Consider the following 15,420-nt stretch of genomic DNA (forward strand, 5'->3'; position numbering starts at 1 on the left):
CAAGGTGGGGTCCTGTTGCCAAGAAATGTTATCGACGGATTGCAACCATTGGAAAGTAACAAATATCAAGTTGAATTTGATCCTGGAGGAAGACAATTAGTTTCAACTTGTGAAAAAATAAAAGTCCTTCACAAGATCATAATAAACATATATTAAAACTAGTGTCTTAAGATTCGGGACAAATCCTCTCGAAGAAGGAGGGTATGATGTGAATTGCATATGGGTCAAAAGAAGGATGACTAATGCGCCGCGTTGATGCAGTTTCTTTTATTTAAATAAGGGCCCAATGCTTTGTAAAATTGGCTGACCAAATTGTGTTTATGCTTAACCAATTAACGGGCTTTAGTTTTGCTTTATCTTCAAGTTGAAATAAGCGTCCATATGCCAACTTAAGAACCAACCTTTGGAAGATCAAGAGGACCTTTGCTCAAAGTTTGTGGATGACTTTTGGTAGCCTTAAATTCAATTACAATCAACCATTAAGTAGCAGATCGTTATTAGCTTGAGTGGATCATTAATTATAGCTTTAAGCGGGATGATATTGAAATATATGTGTCTTTTGTAATTCTGATGGTTAAAGCTCCTATATAAGTTGAATCATTTTCATGAATGAAGGCAAGCTGAGTTTTATTCATAAAATAAGAGACTTTTATGTCATGTATCTTAGTGAGAGTGATTCTTCTATGTTCTTGAGTGATTCAAGAATCCATGAGTTTAATCAAAGGTCCTATATCCCTTTGTGTGTTTCAACTCTTAGGCTAATCTTCTTTTATGTTTCCATTTTCCCATTTTAAATAATTTCTCAAATTTCTTGCTTGTTAGCATTCGAACAATGATAGATCAGTCAAACGAATCGAACCTTGTGGATTCACATCATTTGCTATTCAGAGCATGGCTATCTAGATTTGGAATAGGAAAGGAAGTTTATTATACAAAGTGTTTAACCGAAGGCCATCCATGTTTAGTTGCATTCGATTACGGAAGCGAAAATAATGTTGTGAGCCAAAGATTGGTGGAGAAACTCCAGTTACCAGCAACCTTTCATCTGGATCAAGCATGGATCAAATTCAGTACATGGCAATGTGTGAAAGAAGTATTATGTGATATTGCTCCCATGGACTCTTGTCATCTTCTTATGGGATGGGCAGGGCTTCATTTTAAAACACTCCATCTTGATGAACGTTCCCTTTATTTGAGGCATGAGGGACATCAAAAGAAGTAGAAATTTCTGACACCAAGACAAGTCAGTAAGGATCAACGTAGGCTGAAGGAGAAAACAGAAAAAGAAAGAATAGAAAAAGAAGTAATATAAACTGGAGAAGGAAGGGAAAGTAAAGAAAAAGAGAGAAAGTTTATTCGTCAATGTTTTTTCTTCTACAGTTTGTGATGTTGTCATTTTACAGGAACAAAAGGATAAGCATGCGAATGAAACACACCAACTTCCATGTTTAAAAAGGAAGCTTGTTCATAGTGCTTTATTAAGCATTTGGTCCGTCGATAAGAAGCAAATTCGTCAAACCCAATGCATGGAATTATTTATTGTTACATATCAAGGTGGGGTCCTGTTGCCAAGAAATGTTATCGACGGATTGCAACCATTGGAAAGTAACAAATATCAAGTTGAATTTGATCCTGGAGGAAGACAATTAGTTTCAACTTGTGAAAAAATAAAAGTCCTTCACAAGATCATAATAAACATATATTAAAACTAGTGTCTTAAGATTCGGGACAAATCCTCTCGAAGAAGGAGGGTATGATGAAGGCCATCCATGTTTAGTTGCATTCGATTACGGAAGCGAAAATAATGTTGTGAGCCAAAGATTGGTGGAGAAACTCCAGTTACCAGCAACCTTTCATCTGGATCAAGCATGGATCAAATTCAGTACATGGCAATGTGTGAAAGAAGTATTATGTGATATTGCTCCCATGGACTCTTGTCATCTTCTTATGGGATGGGCAGGGCTTCATTTTAAAACACTCCATCTTGATGAACGTTCGCTTTATTTGAGGCATGAGGGACATCAAAAGAAGTAGAAATTTCTGACACCAAGACAAGTCAGTAAGGATCAACGTAGGCTGAAGGAGAAAACAGAAAAAGAAAGAATAGAAAAAGAAGTAATATAAACTGGAGAAGGAAGGGAAAGTAAAGAAAAAGAGAGAAAGTTTATTCGTCAATGTTTTTTCTTCTACAGTTTGTGATGTTGTCATTTTACAGGAACAAAAGGATAAGCATGCGAATGAAACACACCAACTTCCATGTTTAAAAAGGAAGCTTGTTCATAGTGCTTTATTAAGCATTTGGTCCGTCGATAAGAAGCAAATTCGTCAAACCCAATGCATGGAATTATTTATTGTTACATATCAAGGTGGGGTCCTGTTGCCAAGAAATGTTATCGACGGATTGCAACCATTGGAAAGTAACAAATATCAAGTTGAATTTGATCCTGGAGGAAGACAATTAGTTTCAACTTGTGAAAAAATAAAAGTCCTTCACAAGATCATAATAAACATATATTAAAACTAGTGTCTTAAGATTCGGGACAAATCCTCTCGAAGAAGGAGGGTATGATGTGAATTGCATATGGGTCAAAAGAAGGATGACTAATGCGCCGCGTTGATGCAGTTTCTTTTATTTAAATAAGGGCCCAATGCTTTGTAAAATTGGCTGACCAAATTGTGTTTATGCTTAACCAATTAACGGGCTTTAGTTTTGCTTTATCTTCAAGTTGAAATAAGCGTCCATATGCCAACTTAAGAACCAACCTTTGGAAGATCAAGAGGACCTTTGCTCAAAGTTTGTGGATGACTTTTGGTAGCCTTAAATTCAATTACAATCAACCATTAAGTAGCAGATCGTTATTAGCTTGAGTGGATCATTAATTATAGCTTTAAGCGGGATGATATTGAAATATATGTGTCTTTTGTAATTCTGATGGTTAAAGCTCCTATATAAGTTGAATCATTTTCATGAATGAAGGCAAGCTGAGTTTTATTCATAAAATAAGAGACTTTTATGTCATGTATCTTAGTGAGAGTGATTCTTCTATGTTCTTGAGTGATTCAAGAATCCATGAGTTTAATCAAAGGTCCTATATCCCTTTGTGTGTTTCAACTCTTAGGCTAATCTTCTTTTATGTTTCCATTTTCCCATTTTAAATAATTTCTCAAATTTCTTGCTTGTTAGCATTCGAACAATGATAGATCAGTCAAACGAATCGAACCTTGTGGATTCACATCATTTGCTATTCAGAGCATGGCTATCTAGATTTGGAATAGGAAAGGAAGTTTATTATACAAAGTGTTTAACCGAAGGCCATCCATGTTTAGTTGCATTCGATTACGGAAGCGAAAATAATGTTGTGAGCCAAAGATTGGTGGAGAAACTCCAGTTTCCAGCAACCTTTCATCTGGATCAAGCATGGATCAAATTCAGTACATGGCAATGTGTGAAAGAAGTATTATGTGATATTGCTCCCATGGACTCTTGTCATCTTCTTATGGGATGGGCAGGGCTTCATTTTAAAACACTCCATCTTGATGAACGTTCCCTTTATTTGAGGCATGAGGGACATCAAAAGAAGTAGAAATTTCTGACACCAAGACAAGTCAGTAAGGATCAACGTAGGCTGAAGGAGAAAACAGAAAAAGAAAGAATAGAAAAAGAAGTAATATAAACTGGAGAAGGAAGGGAAAGTAAAGAAAAAGAGAGAAAGTTTATTCGTCAATGTTTTTTCTTCTACAGTTTGTGATGTTGTCATTTTACAGGAACAAAAGGATAAGCATGCGAATGAAACACACCAACTTCCATGTTTAAAAAGGAAGCTTGTTCATAGTGCTTTATTAAGCATTTGGTCCGTCGATAAGAAGCAAATTCGTCAAACCCAATGCATGGAATTATTTATTGTTACATATCAAGGTGGGGTCCTGTTGCCAAGAAATGTTATCGACGGATTGCAACCATTGGAAAGTAACAAATATCAAGTTGAATTTGATCCTGGAGGAAGACAATTAGTTTCAACTTGTGAAAAAATAAAAGTCCTTCACAAGATCATAATAAACATATATTAAAACTAGTGTCTTAAGATTCGGGACAAATCCTCTCGAAGAAGGAGGGTATGATGTGAATTGCATATGGGTCAAAAGAAGGATGACTAATGCGCCGCGTTGATGCAGTTTCTTTTATTTAAATAAGGGCCCAATGCTTTGTAAAATTGGCTGACCAAATTGTGTTTATGCTTAACCAATTAACGGGCTTTAGTTTTGCTTTATCTTCAAGTTGAAATAAGCGTCCATATGCCAACTTAAGAACCAACCTTTGGAAGATCAAGAGGACCTTTGCTCAAAGTTTGTGGATGACTTTTGGTAGCCTTAAATTCAATTACAATCAACCATTAAGTAGCAGATCGTTATTAGCTTGAGTGGATCATTAATTATAGCTTTAAGCGGGATGATATTGAAATATATGTGTCTTTTGTAATTCTGATGGTTAAAGCTCCTATATAAGTTGAATCATTTTCATGAATGAAGGCAAGCTGAGTTTTATTCATAAAATAAGAGACTTTTATGTCATGTATCTTAGTGAGAGTGATTCTTCTATGTTCTTGAGTGATTCAAGAATCCATGAGTTTAATCAAAGGTCCTATATCCCTTTGTGTGTTTCAACTCTTAGGCTAATCTTCTTTTATGTTTCCATTTTCCCATTTTAAATAATTTCTCAAATTTCTTGCTTGTTAGCATTCGAACAATGATAGATCAGTCAAACGAATCGAACCTTGTGGATTCACATCATTTGCTATTCAGAGCATGGCTATCTAGATTTGGAATAGGAAAGGAAGTTTATTATACAAAGTGTTTAACCGAAGGCCATCCATGTTTAGTTGCATTCGATTACGGAAGCGAAAATAATGTTGTGAGCCAAAGATTGGTGGAGAAACTCCAGTTACCAGCAACCTTTCATCTGGATCAAGCATGGATCAAATTCAGTACATGGCAATGTGTGAAAGAAGTATTATGTGATATTGCTCCCATGGACTCTGGTCATCTTCTTATGGGATGGGCAGGGCTTCATTTTAAAACACTCCATCTTGATGAACGTTCCCTTTATTTGAGGCATGAGGGACATCAAAAGAAGTAGAAATTTCTGACACCAAGACAAGTCAGTAAGGATCAACGTAGGCTGAAGGAGAAAACAGAAAAAGAAAGAATAGAAAAAGAAGTAATATAAACTGGAGAAGGAAGGGAAAGTAAAGAAAAAGAGAGAAAGTTTATTCGTCAATGTTTTTTCTTCTACAGTTTGTGATGTTGTCATTTTACAGGAACAAAAGGATAAGCATGCGAATGAAACACACCAACTTCCATGTTTAAAAAGGAAGCTTGTTCATAGTGCTTTATTAAGCATTTGGTCCGTCGATAAGAAGCAAATTCGTCAAACCCAATGCATGGAATTATTTATTGTTACATATCAAGGTGGGGTCCTGTTGCCAAGAAATGTTATCGACGGATTGCAACCATTGGAAAGTAACAAATATCAAGTTGAATTTGATCCTGGAGGAAGACAATTAGTTTCAACTTGTGAAAAAATAAAAGTCCTTCACAAGATCATAATAAACATATATTAAAACTAGTGTCTTAAGATTCGGGACAAATCCTCTCGAAGAAGGAGGGTATGATGTGAATTGCATATGGGTCAAAAGAAGGATGACTAATGCGCCGCGTTGATGCAGTTTCTTTTATTTAAATAAGGGCCCAATGCTTTGTAAAATTGGCTGACCAAATTGTGTTTATGCTTAACCAATTAACGGGCTTTAGTTTTGCTTTATCTTCAAGTTGAAATAAGCGTCCATATGCCAACTTAAGAACCAACCTTTGGAAGATCAAGAGGACCTTTGCTCAAAGTTTGTGGATGACTTTTGGTAGCCTTAAATTCAATTACAATCAACCATTAAGTAGCAGATCGTTATTAGCTTGAGTGGATCATTAATTATAGCTTTAAGCGGGATGATATTGAAATATATGTGTCTTTTGTAATTCTGATGGTTAAAGCTCCTATATAAGTTGAATCATTTTCATGAATGAAGGCAAGCTGAGTTTTATTCATAAAATAAGAGACTTTTATGTCATGTATCTTAGTGAGAGTGATTCTTCTATGTTCTTGAGTGATTCAAGAATCCATGAGTTTAATCAAAGGTCCTATATCCCTTTGTGTGTTTCAACTCTTAGGCTAATCTTCTTTTATGTTTCCATTTTCCCATTTTAAATAATTTCTCAAATTTCTTGCTTGTTAGCATTCGAACAATGATAGATCAGTCAAACGAATCGAACCTTGTGGATTCACATCATTTGCTATTCAGAGCATGGCTATCTAGATTTGGAATAGGAAAGGAAGTTTATTATACAAAGTGTTTAACCGAAGGCCATCCATGTTTAGTTGCATTCGATTACGGAAGCGAAAATAATGTTGTGAGCCAAAGATTGGTGGAGAAACTCCAGTTACCAGCAACCTTTCATCTGGATCAAGCATGGATCAAATTCAGTACATGGCAATGTGTGAAAGAAGTATTATGTGATATTGCTCCCATGGACTCTGGTCATCTTCTTATGGGATGGGCAGGGCTTCATTTTAAAACACTCCATCTTGATGAACGTTCCCTTTATTTGAGGCATGAGGGACATCAAAAGAAGTAGAAATTTCTGACACCAAGACAAGTCAGTAAGGATCAACGTAGGCTGAAGGAGAAAACAGAAAAAGAAAGAATAGAAAAAGAAGTAATATAAACTGGAGAAGGAAGGGAAAGTAAAGAAAAAGAGAGAAAGTTTATTCGTCAATGTTTTTTCTTCTACAGTTTGTGATGTTGTCATTTTACAGGAACAAAAGGATAAGCATGCGAATGAAACACACCAACTTCCATGTTTAAAAAGGAAGCTTGTTCATAGTGCTTTATTAAGCATTTGGTCCGTCGATAAGAAGCAAATTCGTCAAACCCAATGCATGGAATTATTTATTGTTACATATCAAGGTGGGGTCCTGTTGCCAAGAAATGTTATCGACGGATTGCAACCATTGGAAAGTAACAAATATCAAGTTGAATTTGATCCTGGAGGAAGACAATTAGTTTCAACTTGTGAAAAAATAAAAGTCCTTCACAAGATCATAATAAACATATATTAAAACTAGTGTCTTAAGATTCGGGACAAATCCTCTCGAAGAAGGAGGGTATGATGTGAATTGCATATGGGTCAAAAGAAGGATGACTAATGCGCCGCGTTGATGCAGTTTCTTTTATTTAAATAAGGGCCCAATGCTTTGTAAAATTGGCTGACCAAATTGTGTTTATGCTTAACCAATTAACGGGCTTTAGTTTTGCTTTATCTTCAAGTTGAAATAAGCGTCCATATGCCAACTTAAGAACCAACCTTTGGAAGATCAAGAGGACCTTTGCTCAAAGTTTGTGGATGACTTTTGGTAGCCTTAAATTCAATTACAATCAACCATTAAGTAGCAGATCGTTATTAGCTTGAGTGGATCATTAATTATAGCTTTAAGCGGGATGATATTGAAATATATGTGTCTTTTGTAATTCTGATGGTTAAAGCTCCTATATAAGTTGAATCATTTTCATGAATGAAGGCAAGCTGAGTTTTATTCATAAAATAAGAGACTTTTATGTCATGTATCTTAGTGAGAGTGATTCTTCTATGTTCTTGAGTGATTCAAGAATCCATGAGTTTAATCAAAGGTCCTATATCCCTTTGTGTGTTTCAACTCTTAGGCTAATCTTCTTTTATGTTTCCATTTTCCCATTTTAAATAATTTCTCAAATTTCTTGCTTGTTAGCATTCGAACAATGATAGATCAGTCAAACGAATCGAACCTTGTGGATTCACATCATTTGCTATTCAGAGCATGGCTATCTAGATTTGGAATAGGAAAGGAAGTTTATTATACAAAGTGTTTAACCGAAGGCCATCCATGTTTAGTTGCATTCGATTACGGAAGCGAAAATAATGTTGTGAGCCAAAGATTGGTGGAGAAACTCCAGTTACCAGCAACCTTTCATCTGGATCAAGCATGGATCAAATTCAGTACATGGCAATGTGTGAAAGAAGTATTATGTGATATTGCTCCCATGGACTCTTGTCATCTTCTTATGGGATGGGCAGGGCTTCATTTTAAAACACTCCATCTTGATGAACGTTCCCTTTATTTGAGGCATGAGGGACATCAAAAGAAGTAGAAATTTCTGACACCAAGACAAGTCAGTAAGGATCAACGTAGGCTGAAGGAGAAAACAGAAAAAGAAAGAATAGAAAAAGAAGTAATATAAACTGGAGAAGGAAGGGAAAGTAAAGAAAAAGAGAGAAAGTTTATTCGTCAATGTTTTTTCTTCTACAGTTTGTGATGTTGTCATTTTACAGGAACAAAAGGATAAGCATGCGAATGAAACACACCAACTTCCATGTTTAAAAAGGAAGCTTGTTCATAGTGCTTTATTAAGCATTTGGTCCGTCGATAAGAAGCAAATTCGTCAAACCCAATGCATGGAATTATTTATTGTTACATATCAAGGTAGGGTCCTGTTGCCAAGAAATGTTATCGACGGATTGCAACCATTGGAAAGTAACAAATATCAAGTTGAATTTGATCCTGGAGGAAGACAATTAGTTTCAACTTGTGAAAAAATAAAAGTCCTTCACAAGATCATAATAAACATATATTAAAACTAGTGTCTTAAGATTCGGGACAAATCCTCTCGAAGAAGGAGGGTATGATGTGAATTGCATATGGGTCAAAAGAAGGATGACTAATGCGCCGCGTTGATGCAGTTTCTTTTATTTAAATAAGGGCCCAATGCTTTGTAAAATTGGCTGACCAAATTGTGTTTATGCTTAACCAATTAACGGGCTTTAGTTTTGCTTTATCTTCAAGTTGAAATAAGCGTCCATATGCCAACTTAAGAACCAACCTTTGGAAGATCAAGAGGACCTTTGCTCAAAGTTTGTGGATGACTTTTGGTAGCCTTAAATTCAATTACAATCAACCATTAAGTAGCAGATCGTTATTAGCTTGAGTGGATCATTAATTATAGCTTTAAGCGGGATGATATTGAAATATATGTGTCTTTTGTAATTCTGATGGTTAAAGCTCCTATATAAGTTGAATCATTTTCATGAATGAAGGCAAGCTGAGTTTTATTCATAAAATAAGAGACTTTTATGTCATGTATCTTAGTGAGAGTGATTCTTCTATGTTCTTGAGTGATTCAAGAATCCATGAGTTTAATCAAAGGTCCTATATCCCTTTGTGTGTTTCAACTCTTAGGCTAATCTTCTTTTATGTTTCCATTTTCCCATTTTAAATAATTTCTCAAATTTCTTGCTTGTTAGCATTCGAACAATGATAGATCAGTCAAACGAATCGAACCTTGTGGATTCACATCATTTGCTATTCAGAGCATGGCTATCTAGATTTGGAATAGGAAAGGAAGTTTATTATACAAAGTGTTTAACCGAAGGCCATCCATGTTTAGTTGCATTCGATTACGGAAGCGAAAATAATGTTGTGAGCCAAAGATTGGTGGAGAAACTCCAGTTACCAGCAACCTTTCATCTGGATCAAGCATGGATCAAATTCAGTACATGGCAATGTGTGAAAGAAGTATTATGTGATATTGCTCCCATGGACTCTGGTCATCTTCTTATGGGATGGGCAGGGCTTCATTTTAAAACACTCCATCTTGATGAACGTTCCCTTTATTTGAGGCATGAGGGACATCAAAAGAAGTAGAAATTTCTGACACCAAGACAAGTCAGTAAGGATCAACGTAGGCTGAAGGAGAAAACAGAAAAAGAAAGAATAGAAAAAGAAGTAATATAAACTGGAGAAGGAAGGGAAAGTAAAGAAAAAGAGAGAAAGTTTATTCGTCAATGTTTTTTCTTCTACAGTTTGTGATGTTGTCATTTTACAGGAACAAAAGGATAAGCATGCGAATGAAACACACCAACTTCCATGTTTAAAAAGGAAGCTTGTTCATAGTGCTTTATTAAGCATTTGGTCCGTCGATAAGAAGCAAATTCGTCAAACCCAATGCATGGAATTATTTATTGTTACATATCAAGGTGGGGTCCTGTTGCCAAGAAATGTGATCGACGGATTGCAACCATTGGAAAGTATCAAATATCAAGTTGAATTTGATCCTGGAGGAAGACAATTAGTTTCAACTTGTGAAAAAATAAAAGTCCTTCACAAGATCATAATAAACATATATTAAAACTAGTGTCTTAAGATTCGGGACAAATCCTCTCGAAGAAGGAGGGTATGATGTGAATTGCATATGGATCAAAAGAAGGATGACTAATGCGCCGCGTTGATGCAGTTTCTTTTATTTAAATAAGGGCCCAATGCTTTGTAAAATTGGCTGACCAAATTGTGTTTATGCTTAACCAATTAACGGGCTTTAGTTTTGCTTTATCTTCAAGTTGAAATAAGCGTCCATATGCCAACTTAAGAACCAACCTTTGGAAGATCAAGAGGACCTTTGCTCAAAGTTTGTGGATGACTTTTGGTAGCCTTAAATTCAATTACAATCAACCATTAAGTAGCAGATCGTTATTAGCTTGAGTGGATCATTAATTATAGCTTTAAGCGGGATGATATTGAAATATATGTGTCTTTTGTAATTCTGATGGTTAAAGCTCCTATATAAGTTGAATCATTTTCATGAATGAAGGCAAGCTGAGTTTTATTCATAAAATAAGAGACTTTTATGTCATGTATCTTAGTGAGAGTGATTCTTCTATGTTCTTGAGTGATTCAAGAATCCATGAGTTTAATCAAAGGTCCTATATCCCTTTGTGTGTTTCAACTCTTAGGCTAATCTTCTTTTATGTTTCCATTTTCCCATTTTAAATAATTTCTCAAATTTCTTGCTTGTTAGCATTCGAACAATGATAGATCAGTCAAACGAATCGAACCTTGTGGATTCACATCATTTGCTATTCAGAGCATGGCTATCTAGATTTGGAATAGGAAAGGAAGTTTATTATACAAAGTGTTTAACCGAAGGCCATCCATGTTTAGTTGCATTCGATTACGGAAGCGAAAATAATGTTGTGAGCCAAAGATTGGTGGAGAAACTCCAGTTTCCAGCAACCTTTCATCTGGATGAAGCATGGATCAAATTCAGTACATGGCAATGTGTGAAAGAAGTATTATGTGATATTGCTCCCATGGACTCTTGTCATCTTCTTATGGGATGGGCAGGGCTTCATTTTAAAACACTCCATCTTGATGAACGTTCCCTTTATTTGAGGCATGAGGGACATCAAAAGAAGTAGAAATTTCTGACACCAAGACAAGTCAGTAAGGATCAACGTAGGCTGAAGGAGAAAACAGAAAAAGAAAGAATAGAAAAAGAAGTAATATAAACTGGAGAAGGAAGGGAAAGTAAAGAAAAAGAGAGAAAGTTTATTCGTCAATGTTTTTTCTTCTACAGTTTGTGATGTTGTCATTTTACAGGAACAAAAGGATAAGCATGCGAATGAAACACACCAACTTCCATGTTTAAAAAGGAAGCTTGTTCATAGTGCTTTATTAAGCATTTGGTCCGTCGATAAGAAGCAAATTCGTCAAACCCAATGCATGGAATTATTTATTGTTACATATCAAGGTGGGGTCCTGTTGCCAAGAAATGTTATCGACGGATTGCAACCATTGGAAAGTAACAAATATCAAGTTGAATTTGATCCTGGAGGAAGACAATTAGTTTCAACTTGTGAAAAAATAAAAGTCCTTCACAAGATCATAATAAACATATATTAAAACTAGTGTCTTAAGATTCGGGACAAATCCTCTCGAAGAAGGAGGGTATGATGTGAATTGCATATGGGTCAAAAGAAGGATGACTAATGCGCCGCGTTGATGCAGTTTCTTTTATTTAAATAAGGGCCCAATGCTTTGTAAAATTGGCTGACCAAATTGTGTTTATGCTTAACCAATTAACGGGCTTTAGTTTTGCTTTATCTTCAAGTTGAAATAAGCGTCCATATGCCAACTTAAGAACCAACCTTTGGAAGATCAAGAGGACCTTTGCTCAAAGTTTGTGGATGACTTTTGGTAGCCTTAAATTCAATTACAATCAACCATTAAGTAGCAGATCGTTATTAGCTTGAGTGGATCATTAATTATAGCTTTAAGCGGGATGATATTGAAATATATGTGTCTTTTGTAATTCTGATGGTTAAAGCTCCTATATAAGTTGAATCATTTTCATGAATGAAGGCAAGCTGAGTTTTATTCATAAAATAAGAGACTTTTATGTCATGTATCTTAGTGAGAGTGATTCTTCTATGTTCTTGAGTGATTCAAGAATCCATGAGTTTAATCAAAGGTCCTATATCCCTTTGTGTGTTTCAACTCTTAGGCTAATCTTCTTTTATGTTTCCATTTTCCCATTTTAAATAATTTCTCAAATTTCTTGCTTGTTAGCATTCGAACAATGATAGATCAGTCAAACGAATCGAACCTTGTGGATTCACATCATTTGCTATTCAGAGCATGGCTATCTAGATTTGGAATAGGAAAGGAAGTTTATTATACAAAGTGTTTAACCGAAGGCCATCCATGTTTAGTTGCATTCGATTACGGAAGCGAAAATAATGTTGTGAGCCAAAGATTGGTGGAGAAACTCCAGTTACCAGCAACCTTTCATCTGGATGAAGCATGGATCAAATTCAGTACATGGCAATGTGTGAAAGAAGTATTATGTGATATTGCTCCCATGGACTCTTGTCATCTTCTTATGGGATGGGCAGGGCTTCATTTTAAAACACTCCATCTTGATGAACGTTCCCTTTATTTGAGGCATGAGGGACATCAAAAGAAGTAGAAATTTCTGACACCAAGACAAGTCAGTAAGGATCAACGTAGGCTGAAGGAGAAAACAGAAAAAGAAAGAATAGAAAAAGAAGTAATATAAACTGGAGAAGGAAGGGAAAGTAAAGAAAAAGAGAGAAAGTTTATTCGTCAATGTTTTTTCTTCTACAGTTTGTGATGTTGTCATTTTACAGGAACAAAAGGATAAGCATGCGAATGAAACACACCAACTTCCATGTTTAAAAAGGAAGCTTGTTCATAGTGCTTTATTAAGCATTTGGTCCGTCGATAAGAAGCAAATTCGTCAAACCCAATGCATGGAATTATTTATTGTTACATATCAAGGTGGGGTCCTGTTGCCAAGAAATGTTATCGACGGATTGCAACCATTGGAAAGTAACAAATATCAAGTTGAATTTGATCCTGGAGGAAGACAATTAGTTTCAACTTGTGAAAAAATAAAAGTCCTTCACAAGATCATAATAAACATATATTAAAACTAGTGTCTTAAGATTCGGGACAAATCCTCTCGAAGAAGGAGGGTATGATGTGAATTGCATATGGGTCAAAAGAAGGATGACTAATGCGCCGCGTTGATGCAGTTTCTTTTATTTAAATAAGGGCCCAATGCTTTGTAAAATTGGCTGACCAAATTGTGTTTATGCTTAACCAATTAACGGGCTTTAGTTTTGCTTTATCTTCAAGTTGAAATAAGCGTCCATATGCCAACTTAAGAACCAACCTTTGGAAGATCAAGAGGACCTTTGCTCAAAGTTTGTGGATGACTTTTGGTAGCCTTAAATTCAATTACAATCAACCATTAAGTAGCAGATCGTTATTAGCTTGAGTGGATCATTAATTATAGCTTTAAGCGGGATGATATTGAAATATATGTGTCTTTTGTAATTCTGATGGTTAAAGCTCCTATATAAGTTGAATCATTTTCATGAATGAAGGCAAGCTGAGTTTTATTCATAAAATAAGAGACTTTTATGTCATGTATCTTAGTGAGAGTGATTCTTCTATGTTCTTGAGTGATTCAAGAATCCATGAGTTTAATCAAAGGTCCTATATCCCTTTGTGTGTTTCAACTCTTAGGCTAATCTTCTTTTATGTTTCCATTTTCCCATTTTAAATAATTTCTCAAATTTCTTGCTTGTTAGCATTCGAACAATGATAGATCAGTCAAACGAATCGAACCTTGTGGATTCACATCATTTGCTATTCAGAGCATGGCTATCTAGATTTGGAATAGGAAAGGAAGTTTATTATACAAAGTGTTTAACCGAAGGCCATCCATGTTTAGTTGCATTCGATTACGGAAGCGAAAATAATGTTGTGAGCCAAAGATTGGTGGAGAAACTCCAGTTACCAGCAACCTTTCATCTGGATCAAGCATGGATCAAATTCAGTACATGGCAATGTGTGAAAGAAGTATTATGTGATATTGCTCCCATGGACTCTTGTCATCTTCTTATGGGATGGGCAGGGCTTCATTTTAAAACACTCCATCTTGATGAACGTTCCCTTTATTTGAGGCATGAGGGACATCAAAAGAAGTAGAAATTTCTGACACCAAGACAAGTCAGTAAGGATCAACGTAGGCTGAAGGAGAAAACAGAAAAAGAAAGAATAGAAAAAGAAGTAATATAAACTGGAGAAGGAAGGGAAAGTAAAGAAAAAGAGAGAAAGTTTATTCGTCAATGTTTTTTCTTCTACAGTTTGTGATGTTGTCATTTTACAGGAACAAAAGGATAAGCATGCGAATGAAACACACCAACTTCCATGTTTAAAAAGGAAGCTTGTTCATAGTGCTTTATTAAGCATTTGGTCCGTCGATAAGAAGCAAATTCGTCAAACCCAATGCATGGAATTATTTATTGTTACATATCAAGGTGGGGTCCTGTTGCCAAGAAATGTTATCGACGGATTGCAACCATTGGAAAGTAACAAATATCAAGTTGAATTTGATCCTGGAGGAAGACAATTAGTTTCAACTTGTGAAAAAATAAAAGTCCTTCACAAGATCATAATAAACATATATTAAAACTAGTGTCTTAAGATTCGGGACAAATCCTCTCGAAGAAGGAGGGTATGATGTGAATTGCATATGGGTCAAAAGAAGGATGACTAATGCGCCGCGTTGATGCAGTTTCTTTTATTTAAATAAGGGCCCAATGCTTTGTAAAATTGGCTGACCAAATTGTGTTTATGCTTAACCAATTAACGGGCTTTAGTTTTGCTTTATCTTCAAGTTGAAATAAGCGTCCATATGCCAACTTAAGAACCAACCTTTGGAAGATCAAGAGGACCTTTGCTCAAAGTTTGTGGATGACTTTTGGTAGCCTTAAATTCAATTACAATCAACCATTAAGTAGCAGATCGTTATTAGCTTGAGTGGATCATTAATTATAGCTTTAAGCGGGATGATATTGAAATATATGTGTCTTTTGTAATTCTGATGGTTAAAGCTCCTATATAAGTTGAATCATTTTCATGAATGAAGGCAAGCTGAGTTTTATTCATAAAATAAGAGACTTTTATGTCAT

Source organism: Vigna unguiculata, chromosome 2 (genome assembly GCF_037176805.1).
Source record: "Vigna unguiculata cultivar grain cowpea cultivar isolate G323 ecotype 2 chromosome 2, ASM3717680v1, whole genome shotgun sequence".
NCBI classification, from domain to species: domain Eukaryota; kingdom Viridiplantae; phylum Streptophyta; class Magnoliopsida; order Fabales; family Fabaceae; genus Vigna; species Vigna unguiculata.